Source organism: Neomonachus schauinslandi, chromosome 12, assembly GCF_002201575.2.
Source record: "Neomonachus schauinslandi chromosome 12, ASM220157v2, whole genome shotgun sequence".
Taxonomy (NCBI): Eukaryota; Metazoa; Chordata; class Mammalia; order Carnivora; family Phocidae; genus Neomonachus; species Neomonachus schauinslandi.
In genome coordinates this window covers 1,204,045-1,215,285 of record NC_058414.1, presented here as the reverse complement: position 1 = coordinate 1,215,285, position 11,241 = coordinate 1,204,045, and the positions used below count along the sequence as shown (strand labels likewise).

At 47.8% G+C, this 11,241-nt stretch overlaps 1 pseudogene; it reads left to right on the top strand.

The window, feature by feature from the left end:
• The first annotated feature begins 4,163 nt into the window (after positions 1–4,163).
• Positions 4,164–4,649, top strand: LOC110592677 (annotated as a pseudogene).
• Positions 4,650–11,241: the final 6,592 nt, after the last annotated feature.

Genomic DNA, 11,241 nt, shown 5'->3' with positions numbered 1-11,241 from the left:
GGCAAAGAAGAAGTCAAACTCTCACTCTTTGCAGATGATATGATACTTTATGTGGAAAACCCCAAAGACTCCACCCCAAAACTGCTAGAACTCATACAGGAATTCAGTAAAGTGGCAGGATATAAAATCAATGCACAGAAGTCAGTGGCATTCCTATACACCAACAACAAGACAGAAGAAAGAGAAATTAAGGAGTCGATCCCATTTACAATTGCACCCAAAACCATAAGATACCTAGGCATAAATCTAACCAAAGAGGCAAAGGATCTGTACTCAGAAAACTATAAAATACTCATGAAAGAAATTGAGGAAGACACAAAGAAATGGAAAAATGTTCCATGCTCATGGATTGGAAGAACAAATATTGTGAAGATGTCAATGCTACCTAGAGCAATCTACACATTCAATGCAATCCCCATCAAAATACCATCCACTTTTTTCAAAGAAATGGAACAAATAATCCTAAAATTTGTATGGAACCAGAAAAGACCCCGCATAGCCAGAGGAATGTTGAAAAAGAAAAGCAAAGCTGGCGGCATCACAATTCCGGACTTCCAGCTCTATTACAAAGCTGTCATCATCAAGACAGCATGGTACTGGCACAAAAACAGACACATAGATCAAGGGAACAGAATAGAGAGCCCAGAAATGGACCCTCAACTCTATGGTCAACTCATCTTTGACAAAGCAGGAAAGAATGTCCAATGGAATAAAGACAGTCTCTTCAACAAATGGTGTTGGGAAAATTGGACAGCCACATGCAGAAGAATGAAACTGGACCATTTCCTTACACCACACACAAAAATAGACTCCAAATGGTTGAAAGACCTCAATGTGAGACAGGAGTCCATCAAAATCCTAAAGGAGAACACGGGCAGCAACCTCTTCAACCTCAGCCGAAGCAACTTCTTCCTAGAAACATCGCCAAAGGCAAGGGAAGCAAGGGCAAAAATGAACTATTGGGACTTCATCAAGATAAAAAGCTTTTGTAAAGCAAAGGAAACAGTCAACAAAACCAAAAGACAACCGACAGAATGGGAGAAGATATTTGCAAATGACATATCAGATAAAGGGCTAGTATCCAAAATCTATAAAGAACTCATCAAACTCAACACCCAAAGAACAAAGAATCCAATCAATAAATGGGCAGAAGACATGAACAGACATTATTCCAAAGAAGACATCCAAATGGCCAACAGACACATGAAAAAGTGCTCAATATCGCTCGGCATCAGGGAAATCCAAATCAAAACCTCAATGAGATACCGCCTCACACCAGTCAGAATGGCTCAAATTAACAAGTCAGGAAACGACAGATGTTGGCGGGGATGCGGAGAAAGGGGAACCCTCCTACACTGTTGGTGGGAATGCAAGCTGGTGCAGCCACTCTGGAAAACTGTATGGAGGTTCCTCAAAAAGTTGAAAATAGAGCTACCCTATGATCCAGCAATTGCACTACTGGGTATTTACCCCAAAGATACAAAAGTAGGGATCCGAAGGGGTACGTGCACCCCGATGTTTATAGCAGCAATGTCCACAATAGCCAAACTGTGGAAAGAGCCAAGATGTCCATCGACAGATGAATGGATAAGGAAGAAGTGGTATATATATACAATGGAATATTATGCAGCCATCAAAAGAAATGAGATCTTGCCGTTTGCAACGACATGGATGGAACTGGAGGGTATTATGTTGAGTGAAATAAGTCAAACAGAGAAAGACATGTATCATATGATCTCACTGATATGAGGAATTCTTAATTGCAGGAAACAAACTGAGGGTTGCTGGAGTGGGGGGTGGGGTGGGAGGGATGGGGTGACTGGGTGATAGACACTGGGGAGGGTATGTGCTCTGGTAAGCGCTGTGAATTGTTCAAGAATGTTGAATCTCAGATCTGTACCTCTGAAACAAATAATGCAATATATGTTAAGAAAAAAAAAAAGAAGAAGAAGAAGAAGGTAGCGGGAGGGGAAGAATGAAGCGGGGAAATCGGAGGGGTAGACGAACCATGAGAGACGATGGACTCTGAAAAACAAACAGGGTTCTAGAGGGGAGGGGGGTGGGGGAATGGGTTAGCCTGGTGGTGGGTATTGAGGAGGGCACATTCTGCATGGAGCACTGGGTGTTATGCACAAACAATGAATCATGGAACACTTCATCTAAAACTAATGATGTAATGTATGGGGATTAACATAAGAATAAAAAAAATTAAATAAAAAAAATTTAGGCATCGAGACAAACAAAGGAGTCCCACAAATGTGTGATTAGTGTGACTGTAGAAGTAAGCTATGTATTGGGATGGGGGAGATTGAAGATACAATTCAAGAAAATTGTCCAGAAACAAAATGAGCTGAATCGCGTCATTAAAACGACATTCTGGGTCTCAGGAAGTGTTTACAAAGGGCAAAGCATCCCTATAAGTACAGCAATGAGCTTACCGGATGTCCAAGAAAAAGGTGAGTATTTGGGGTGTGTAAGTGAGGGACTCCGATTACCCACAGAGGAGGACAGAGGAGAAATGCTCCACCACCATCCCAGCGAGGGACAGAAATTGAAGTGTAGAAGTAAAGCGAAACTGAAATATCATTGCTTTATAAAAAATAGGCACACAGATCGTTTTCATCTAGGAATTCCGTTTACCTTGCATGTGAGCATTCAAGTGTCTACCCTGGTACATGACAGCCCCTATTTTTTGTTCACAACTGAAAGATAGGGAAAAAAACCTACATATTTATCAAAGGAAAAGAATTAAATCAATGATGATCGGTTTATAGAAAGGAATTCTGAAGGGCCATTAAACAGAACGGCACCGATCCATGACTGTGGTTAGTGGAAAAAGCGGGACAGTGTGTTTGCTGCTTGCGTGTTATCCACACACGGTCCAGCACACGGGTGCACACGTAAGTGTTAGCACACACACACACACACACACACGTATGAGCCCACGGAAAGGTTCCAACGTGATGTACAGGCAGCCAATCACGGAGACGGTCCCCAGAAAGGGGGCAGCATTGGGGGACAACGGTGGAAGCAAACACATGCTCCATCTTTGGGATTTTGTGCCACGCACACGTGTAGCAGACGGTGACCCAGAAACACAGCATCGCTTTTCAGTAGAATGCAGCCTCTCTGGTTTATAAAAACTGAACATCCTAGTTCGAATAAGCCGGGAAGGGTGAGCACTGCAACCAGTGCTCGCACCAGCCCCCCGTGACACCAGCCCCGGGATGACCGCTCCAGCCTCCACATCCCCTCCGTGAGTTCAGGACGCGGCGATCTGGTGTGGGGAACCTCCAGCGCGAGCCCCTGCCCACGACTCCATATGCCCCAAGGGCCACGCTGCTCTGCTTTGTGGAACTTCTGCCCTGGAATCCTGGGCCACTTGCCCGGAGCACCTTATCAACTTTCTTTTACTCGAGGGTGACGTCACCCAGGAATGCAGGGAGGCAGCAGGGCTTCTTCTCCCCACTGCACCTCTGAGGCGGGCCCCGCCAAGCTGGTGGAACCCGCTAACCTGGTGCCCGGAGCCTTGCAGTTCCAGTGGCAGGTGAGCGTGCAGAACTGGGAAAGCCGGGTCTGCAGCAGGTGATCCTGAAAGGCCCCGTGCTCACCAGCTTTGCTGCTTGGGGTGACGGTGGCAAGCCGTGCTGCTAGAAGGGAGGTGTCGTGTGACCCCCCAGTGTGACTAGGGTAGGAATTCACCCCAGGGGGGCACGTTCAGCTCGGTGACTGAGCCAAGTCAGCAAAGCTGCCGGTTCCCCGACAGGTAGCCGACGGGGAGCTGCGGTCTGGAGCACGAGACCTGCAAGGGACACCCTGCCTTTTGTGCTGGGTGGGTCAGGTCGGGAGACCAGAGACATGACGGCCATGTCACACTGTGGAGCTGACATTTCAGAGCACTTCCACTTGCTGGAAGAGAGGAGCTTCAAGTCCTTGGGTTCAGAGCAGAAGCGAGAAGGGAAAACAAGACCGATCACTATGAGTAGCTGATAATGGCCAAGTATTTAGGGGAGACGTAATGTGGCAGGAGAAGAGCCATCGAAAATCTAAAATGTGTTAAAAACAAATAACCTCTGTTCATGCTTAAGTGAGTGTGGTCAAGATTGATCAAGACATATAAAGTGTGGGATTCTGGGCCGCTGGAATCGGTGAAGGATCTCAAGATGGCTGCATGAAAACTTGCTCTAAAAACCATTGACTGGGTAGCTTTTGGGGAGATCATACCCCGAAACCAGAAGGCCATTGCTAACTCCCTGAAATCCTGGAATGAGACACTTACCTCCAAGTTGGCTACTCTCCCTGAGAAACCACCTGCTATCGACTGGGCTTACAACAAGGCCAATGTGGCGAAGGCTGGTTTGGTAGATGACTTTGAGAAGAAGTTTAAGGCCCTGAAGTTTCCTGTGCCAAAGGATAAATATACTGTTCCAGTGGATGCTGAAGAAAAAGAAGATGTGAACAGTTGTGCCGAGTTTTTGTCTCTCTCAAAGGCCAGGATTGAGGAATATGAAAAAGAGATGGAGAAGATGAGGAACATAATTCCATTTGATCAGATGACCATTGAGGACCTGAATGAAGTCTTCCCAGAAACCAAATTAGACAAGAAGAAGTATCCCTATTGGCCTCACAAGCCAATTGAGAATCTATAAACTTGAGTTGGGGAGAAAGATCTGGCCCTCATATTGTAAACGCTGGACATTAAAAATAATGATACAGAAAAAAAAAAAAGACATATAAAGTGTGCATTGGCCAAAAAAGAAAGAAAGAAAGAAAAATTCCGGTAGCTTAAATCTCTGGCATGGCACCAGCCTATTTATTGGGTGCTGTTAAGGGTAACGCTTGCTTGCACAGGGTGTGTTGGAAAGAGACAGACTCCCCATAGACCAAGGCTGGGGGACCTGTGAATAAAATGTCACTAACACAAGATATCCGGTGATACAATCCAAATGGGCAGTGCCATTAATATTGTAAAGACACCAATGCCCCACATGCCTTCCTGAGTGGCTAAAAGTCACAGCATTTGTCATATCGAGCATCGGCGAGGTCTGGTGGGAACATAAACTGGTCCAACCCCCTCGCACAAGCCTGGTAATTTGTACTAAAGTCAAGCACCTCATTCCCATGTGACCTGGCAGTTCTACTCGGGATTTATCCAAGTGAAATGAAAAAGACGCACACATCCTTGGAAAGTCTTGCACATCATTCTTCGAATTCAAAAATGACTTCTTAAAGATAGTAGAGGATGAAAACCAAAGATACTGCAGGCAGGAATTGTAAGAAGGGGTTGCTTGTAACATCTCCAGGTCCGTTACTGGAACCGTAGGGGGACACGCACGAGGGCCCACCTTCCTTGCCAGGTGCCATCTGGCTTTTAGGGTCACGTGTAGGCAAGCTACTGTGGGACATGCCAGGACAACCTGTCTATTAGCATTCTGATGGAAGCTTTGCCCAAAAGTTCAAATGGAAGTAGAAAATTGCAAAGGTTGACGATAATGAAACTTTTGCAAAACACACACTTGCACACACACGCACAAGAAAATGTATATACACTGAAGCCTTGTTATCAGGGTCAAACATTTAGGTTGAAACACTGGATGCAGTGCTAAGTGTCTATAAACAGGCAAGTGGATAAACAGTCTGTTCCATGTCTACACAAGTCAATACTACTCAGCAGTGACAAGAAGCCAGAGTGCAGGGCACCTGGGTGGCTCAGTTGGTAAAGCGACTGCCTTCGGCTCAGGTCATGATCCTGGAGTCCCTGGATCGAGTCCCGCATCGGACTCCCTGCTCAGCGGGGAGTCTGCTTCTCCCTCTGACCCTCCTCCCTCTCATGTGCTCTCTCTCTCATTTTCTGTCTCTCAAATAAATAAATAAAATCTTTAAAAAAAAAAAAAAAAAGAGGAAGCCAGGGTGCATGCATGACATGATGAGTCTCTCCAACATTAGCCTGAGCAAGGGAAGCGGTTGAGTTTTCATGCACATATTTATTGGTTGGTTGGTTTTCCCAACAGGACACACGTGGTTTCCAGGTTAGGGACACCTACAACTACTTTCAGGTCCCCAGGCCCCAACCACCCACAGGGTGATGTTGTGAGAGCAGGTGACACCTGGGCAAGCAGCAAGGTTGTGCCAGATTTGGGAGCTCACATGGGTCTGGGGGCACAGCTGCCCATCTTCCCTTCTGGAGCAGGAGAGAAACTTCACCTTTCTGGTGAAGCCAGGCCTGTGTCAGGAAGGAGGGGAAGACCCTCAGGCCCTCCCCCTCTAGAATGTAAGCCAGTGGCTCTGGGGAGAAATGGTAAGCATCTCTGGAGAAACGAGAGTCTCTAACTTCCCTGGTGGGCTTACCATCAGCCAGCCTACAGCCCCATTGCCAGGATGTGTCCCTCAAAAGCCCTGACCTCGTGAAAACTTGAAAATACTCGTAGACAGAAGCCCGACAGAAGCCCGACGGAAGAGACTTCTCGTGGTGTAATTCCGTTTTATGAAATTGAAAACATCCCAAGCAATGTGCGGTGGCAGAATCCAATCAGTGGTTGTTCGGCACAGGGACCAGGTGGATCACCGGCTGCCGAGGCAGGCAAGCTTTGGGGTGGTGGAAATGTTCTCTCTTGATGTGGGTAATGATCTCACCACCGTAGTGTTTGCCAAACCTCATCACACTGAATGCTTGAAAGTGGGACGTTTATATTCCTGCTGGACCTGAGACCTGGTCTTCCAGCCACACCGTCCAACACCACCCTCTCTCGTCGTCCTTCCGCTAACACGCGTATGTGATTCACGAGCCCAGCCTGGCAATATACACATCAGGTGCTGTCATCACATGGCCACCAAGCTCGGAGCCTCCAGCTTTCCATCGACCATGGGCTCTAGTCTCGTCCCTCTGATGTCACAGGGTCTCTGCAACAGCAGGGACGGTCCCATCACACCCCCACCGCGGGGCTGGTTCTAGAGTCCCTGCCGCCCCATCCACAGGCACGGGAGTGTGTAAGGGAAGCTGAGGGTCTGCACTGTGGTCTCACCACATCTAAGGGTTTATGGAGCTCCTCCTTTCCAGTTGTGCACAGAACACTCAACGGTAATAACACCTCTCTTCCCTTGGTGAAAATTTAGGCTTTGCCACATGACCTTAAAACTGGGAACAAAAGCACAGCTCTCCACCCATGCAGCGTGGAGCCATGAAGGAGCGCTCAAGCCTCTGGTCCACCAGTCTCTCAACAACGGCTCCAGAGAGTGGAAATCTCACCCCCCAGGGCAGAGCGGTGCATCCGAGAAAATGTCTTTTAAATAACTATTTTCTTTACATTGCAAAGATAATATACTGTCTTTCAGGAACATATAGAAGATATATTTAAAGTAAAAAGAAGAAGCAACAAATATCAGTCCTAGTCTATACTCACACTTTCAGAATTCGGTTTCTGCTAAAGACCCGTGATTTTCCCCTGGTTTCCCCTCACCCCTGACTGACACAGGGATGCTTTATTTCTCCACTCTGTACCCAGGAGCCCAGGGAGAGTCACATTCTTCGTGTCACCCACCAACATCACCTACAGCGCTCACCGGGTGAAAGGGGGTGATGAGTTAGAGCATCGTCATCTTGCATTTCATGTGGAAATGACACAGGATCCAGAAGCAATCCACCTCGCTAATTTCCTTCCATTATTCAGTCTGGGAACACCTTGCTCACTCCAGCTGCCTCCCACTCATGTTCATACCCATCAGCACTGGCTTTTCTTGTGAGCAGGACTCTAGAGTTTGCATCTATTTATCCCGCAGATGGGTATGGAGCTCCTCCTAAGATGGTCACGTGGAAATAGGGAAGAATTACGTACAGGTGCCATCCGTGTGCAAGACACACAGATACGAGGCAGAAAAAAGCCGTGGGAGGCCGAACAACGCTGAAGCCGTCCGTGTCCCCGGGGTTGAGGATTCCAGCAAGTGGGTGGCAGGTGGCGGGAGCGAGGGTTCTCACTGTTGCCTTGGGGGACACCAGACGAGCGCGAGGTCGGGGCCAGGATGGCCCAGGCAGGCGCCCCGGGGGTGAACTCCTGGGAAGCTGCGTGTCGATGCGGATGGACGCGCACAGATTCACAGAAAAATGCCCACACGTTGTCTGGCTGTGAGCTGAGAGAGACTGCAGGCGAGGGAGAGCACCCTGGCGCCCAGATCGGGATTCAACACAATTCCCTGAGGAAAGGATCCAAGGCTCCCTCCCTGGAGAAATGGCTGGTCCCAGGGCAGGAAGCGCAGGAGATGAGCCGGGACCGTGCATAGTCCCCAAAAGTGGGGATGTGTTCAAACTTGAGAACAGCAGCGGCAAACATGATGGGCGCTCCGTCCAAGGGGCACAGACCCCACCCGCGGACGGACCGGCCGCCAACGCTGAAAACAGTTTGAGCAACTAAGTGAAGTGGTGTTGGGTTAGAATCCAGAATACGAGATGAGTAAATATGAATCGGTATTGATGACAATAAAAGATTGAATGCCTAGGGGCATCTGGGTTGAGTCGTAGGGAGGGGGAGGAGGGATGGGGGAGGAACTCCAGTGCAGACCCCCCCACCCAGTCTTGCTCCCCGGTGTGGTTTTGAGGGTAGCCGTGCTTCCAGCAAGCCCGGACATCTGAAGTACCGACGACTGTTTTAAGTCTGTCCATGGGAAAAAGGATGAATGAGCATCTGTGCAGTTTTAAAAACCGACCTGCAAGAGCACATCGTGAGCCAAAGCAGGAACTTTGAAGGAATCTCCCAAGCCTGATGGGAAAAGTCCATTTTCTTCCACAGCCCAGGCTCTTTGCCAGGACCATCTAGGGTGCAAACCCATCTGCCCCGGGAGAGGGCATGTTTGGGGCTGAAACGAGGACCAGGCGGCTCCTTCCTGTGATCTTGGAGCTGACGAGGAGCCAGCCTTCAGCAGGACCCTCAGGGGCCAGCAGGCCGTTCTCTGGCAGGGGAACCCTGACACAGCGCTCACATCAGGCCGCCCGTCCGGGCAAAGCCATGGGCAAGGAGGGGAGGTGGAGAGGGAAAGGGGTGGCCCGCCGCTCCATTTGCCCTCACGCCCAGCGGCTGCACCTCTCCATAACTTCCACCAGGCACTGCCAGCTTCTGCACCAGGACAGACGGTGGGAGAACACAAGTCTGCCAGCAGAAATCTCTGATTTGAAATCCAAAATCCTACAAGGCTCAGCGTCCTTCAGCTGGCCTCCAGGCCCTGGACGTGGTGCCACCTGTCTCCCCGAGGCCACCTGGAACCCCCTCCACACGGCTGTCTACACCCCAGTGCAAGTCAGGCTCCACCCTGCTCAGACCCGTGGGCATGGCGGACTCTGCCAGTTCCTTGTCCAGCAACACCTGGGCATCCTGCAGGGCCGGTGGGGGGGGGATCTCCTGCATCAGGACAGCAGGATGGGCACCAAGTCCTATCCTCTTGGTCTGGGGCACTCAGCTCACCCAGGAGATCGTCCCAGATTCTCCTCTGGAGGGCCGGCGACACACACAGCGACAGGCTGGCCACACGTGGGAACTGAGCATTGGCCAGAGTGACTCACCATGGCGGCCCTTGCATGGTGTGGTCAGCGACTCTGGTATGTAGGTCAACGAGCCCCATTACTTAGGAATATGGAACCCTGAAACTGAGCTGAAGTGCTGATCAGAACACAAGCCGTGGATGGCCCTCGGCCCCCAGGTGCTCAGTGCCGGTGAGCAGGGCCTGGGCCCCATGACTTGGAGGATACCGCACGGCAGGGGTAGGAAGGCAGCTCCACTACGAAGCCAGTGTGGATGATTCTCAGGAAACAGCCGAGAGGCCCTTCAACAGACGAATGGATAAAGAAGATGTGGTCCATACATACAATGGAATATTACTCAGCCATCAGAAAGGATGAATACCCAACTTTTACATCAACATGGATGGGACTGGAGGAGATCATGCTAAGTGAAATAAGTCAAGCAGAGAAAGTCAATTATCATATGGTTTCACTTATTTGTGGAACATAAGGAATAGCATGGAGGACATTAGGAGAAGGAAGGGAAAAATGGAGGGGGGAAATCAGAGGGGGAGACGAACCATGAGAGACTATGAACTCTGGGAATCAAACTGAGGGTTCTAGAGGAGAGAGGGGTGGGGGGATGGGTTAGCCTGGTGATGGGTATTAAGGAGGGCACGTACTGCATGGAGCACTGGGTGTTATACAAAAACAATGAATCATGGAACACTACATCAAAAACTAATGATGTAATGTATGGTGATTAACATAACATGAAAGAAAGAAAGAAAGAAAGAAAGAAAGAAAGAAAGAAAGAAAGAAAGAAAGAAAGAAAGAAAGAAAGAAAGAAAGAAAGAAAGAAAGAAAGGAAGGAAGGAAAGAAAGGAAGGAAGGAAGGAAGGAAGGAAGGAAGGAAGGAAGGAAGGAAGGAAGAAAAAGAAAGAAAGAGAAAGAAAGGAAGGAAGGAAGGAAGGAAGGAAGAGAAAGAAAGAAAGAAAGAGAGAAAGAAAGAAAAGAAAAGAAAGGGAGAAAGAAAGGAAGGAAGGAAGAGAAAGAAAGAAAGGAAGGAAGGAAGAAAAAGAAAGGAAGGAAGAAAAAGAAAGAAAGAAAGAAAGAAAGGAAGAGAAAGAAAGAAAAAGAAAGGAAGAGAAAGAGAAAGAAAGAAAAGAAAGGAAGAAAGGAAGGAAGGAAGGAAGGAAGAAAAAGAAAGGAAGAAAGAAAGAAAGGAAGGAAGGAAGAGAAAGAAAGAAAGAAAGAAAGAGAAAGAAAGAAAGAGAGAAAGAAAAAGAAAGAAAGGGAAAGAAAGAAAAAGAAAGAAAAGAAAAGAAAGGAAGGAAGAAAGAGAAAGAAGAAAGAAAGAAAGGAAGGAAGGAAGAAAAAGAAAGAAAGAAAGAAAGAAAGAAAGAAAGAAAGAAAGAAAGAAAAAGAAAGAAAGGAAGAGAAAGAAAGAAAAAGAAAGAAAGGAAGAGAAAGAGAAAGAGAAAGAAAGAAAGAAAGAAAAAGAAAGTCAGAAAAAAGAAAGAAAGAGAAAGAAAGACAGAAAAAGAAAGAGAAAGAAAGAGAGAGAAAGAAAAAGAAAGAAAGAAAGAAAGGAGGAGGGAGGAAGGAAGAAAATAAAGAGGAAAGGAGAGAGGGAGGGAGAGAGGGAGGAAGGAAGGAAGAAAGAGAAAGAAAAAAAGAAAGAAAAGGAAGGAAGGAAGAAAGAAAGAAAAAAGAAAGGAAGAAAGAAAGGAAGGAAGGAAGAGAAAGAAAGAAAG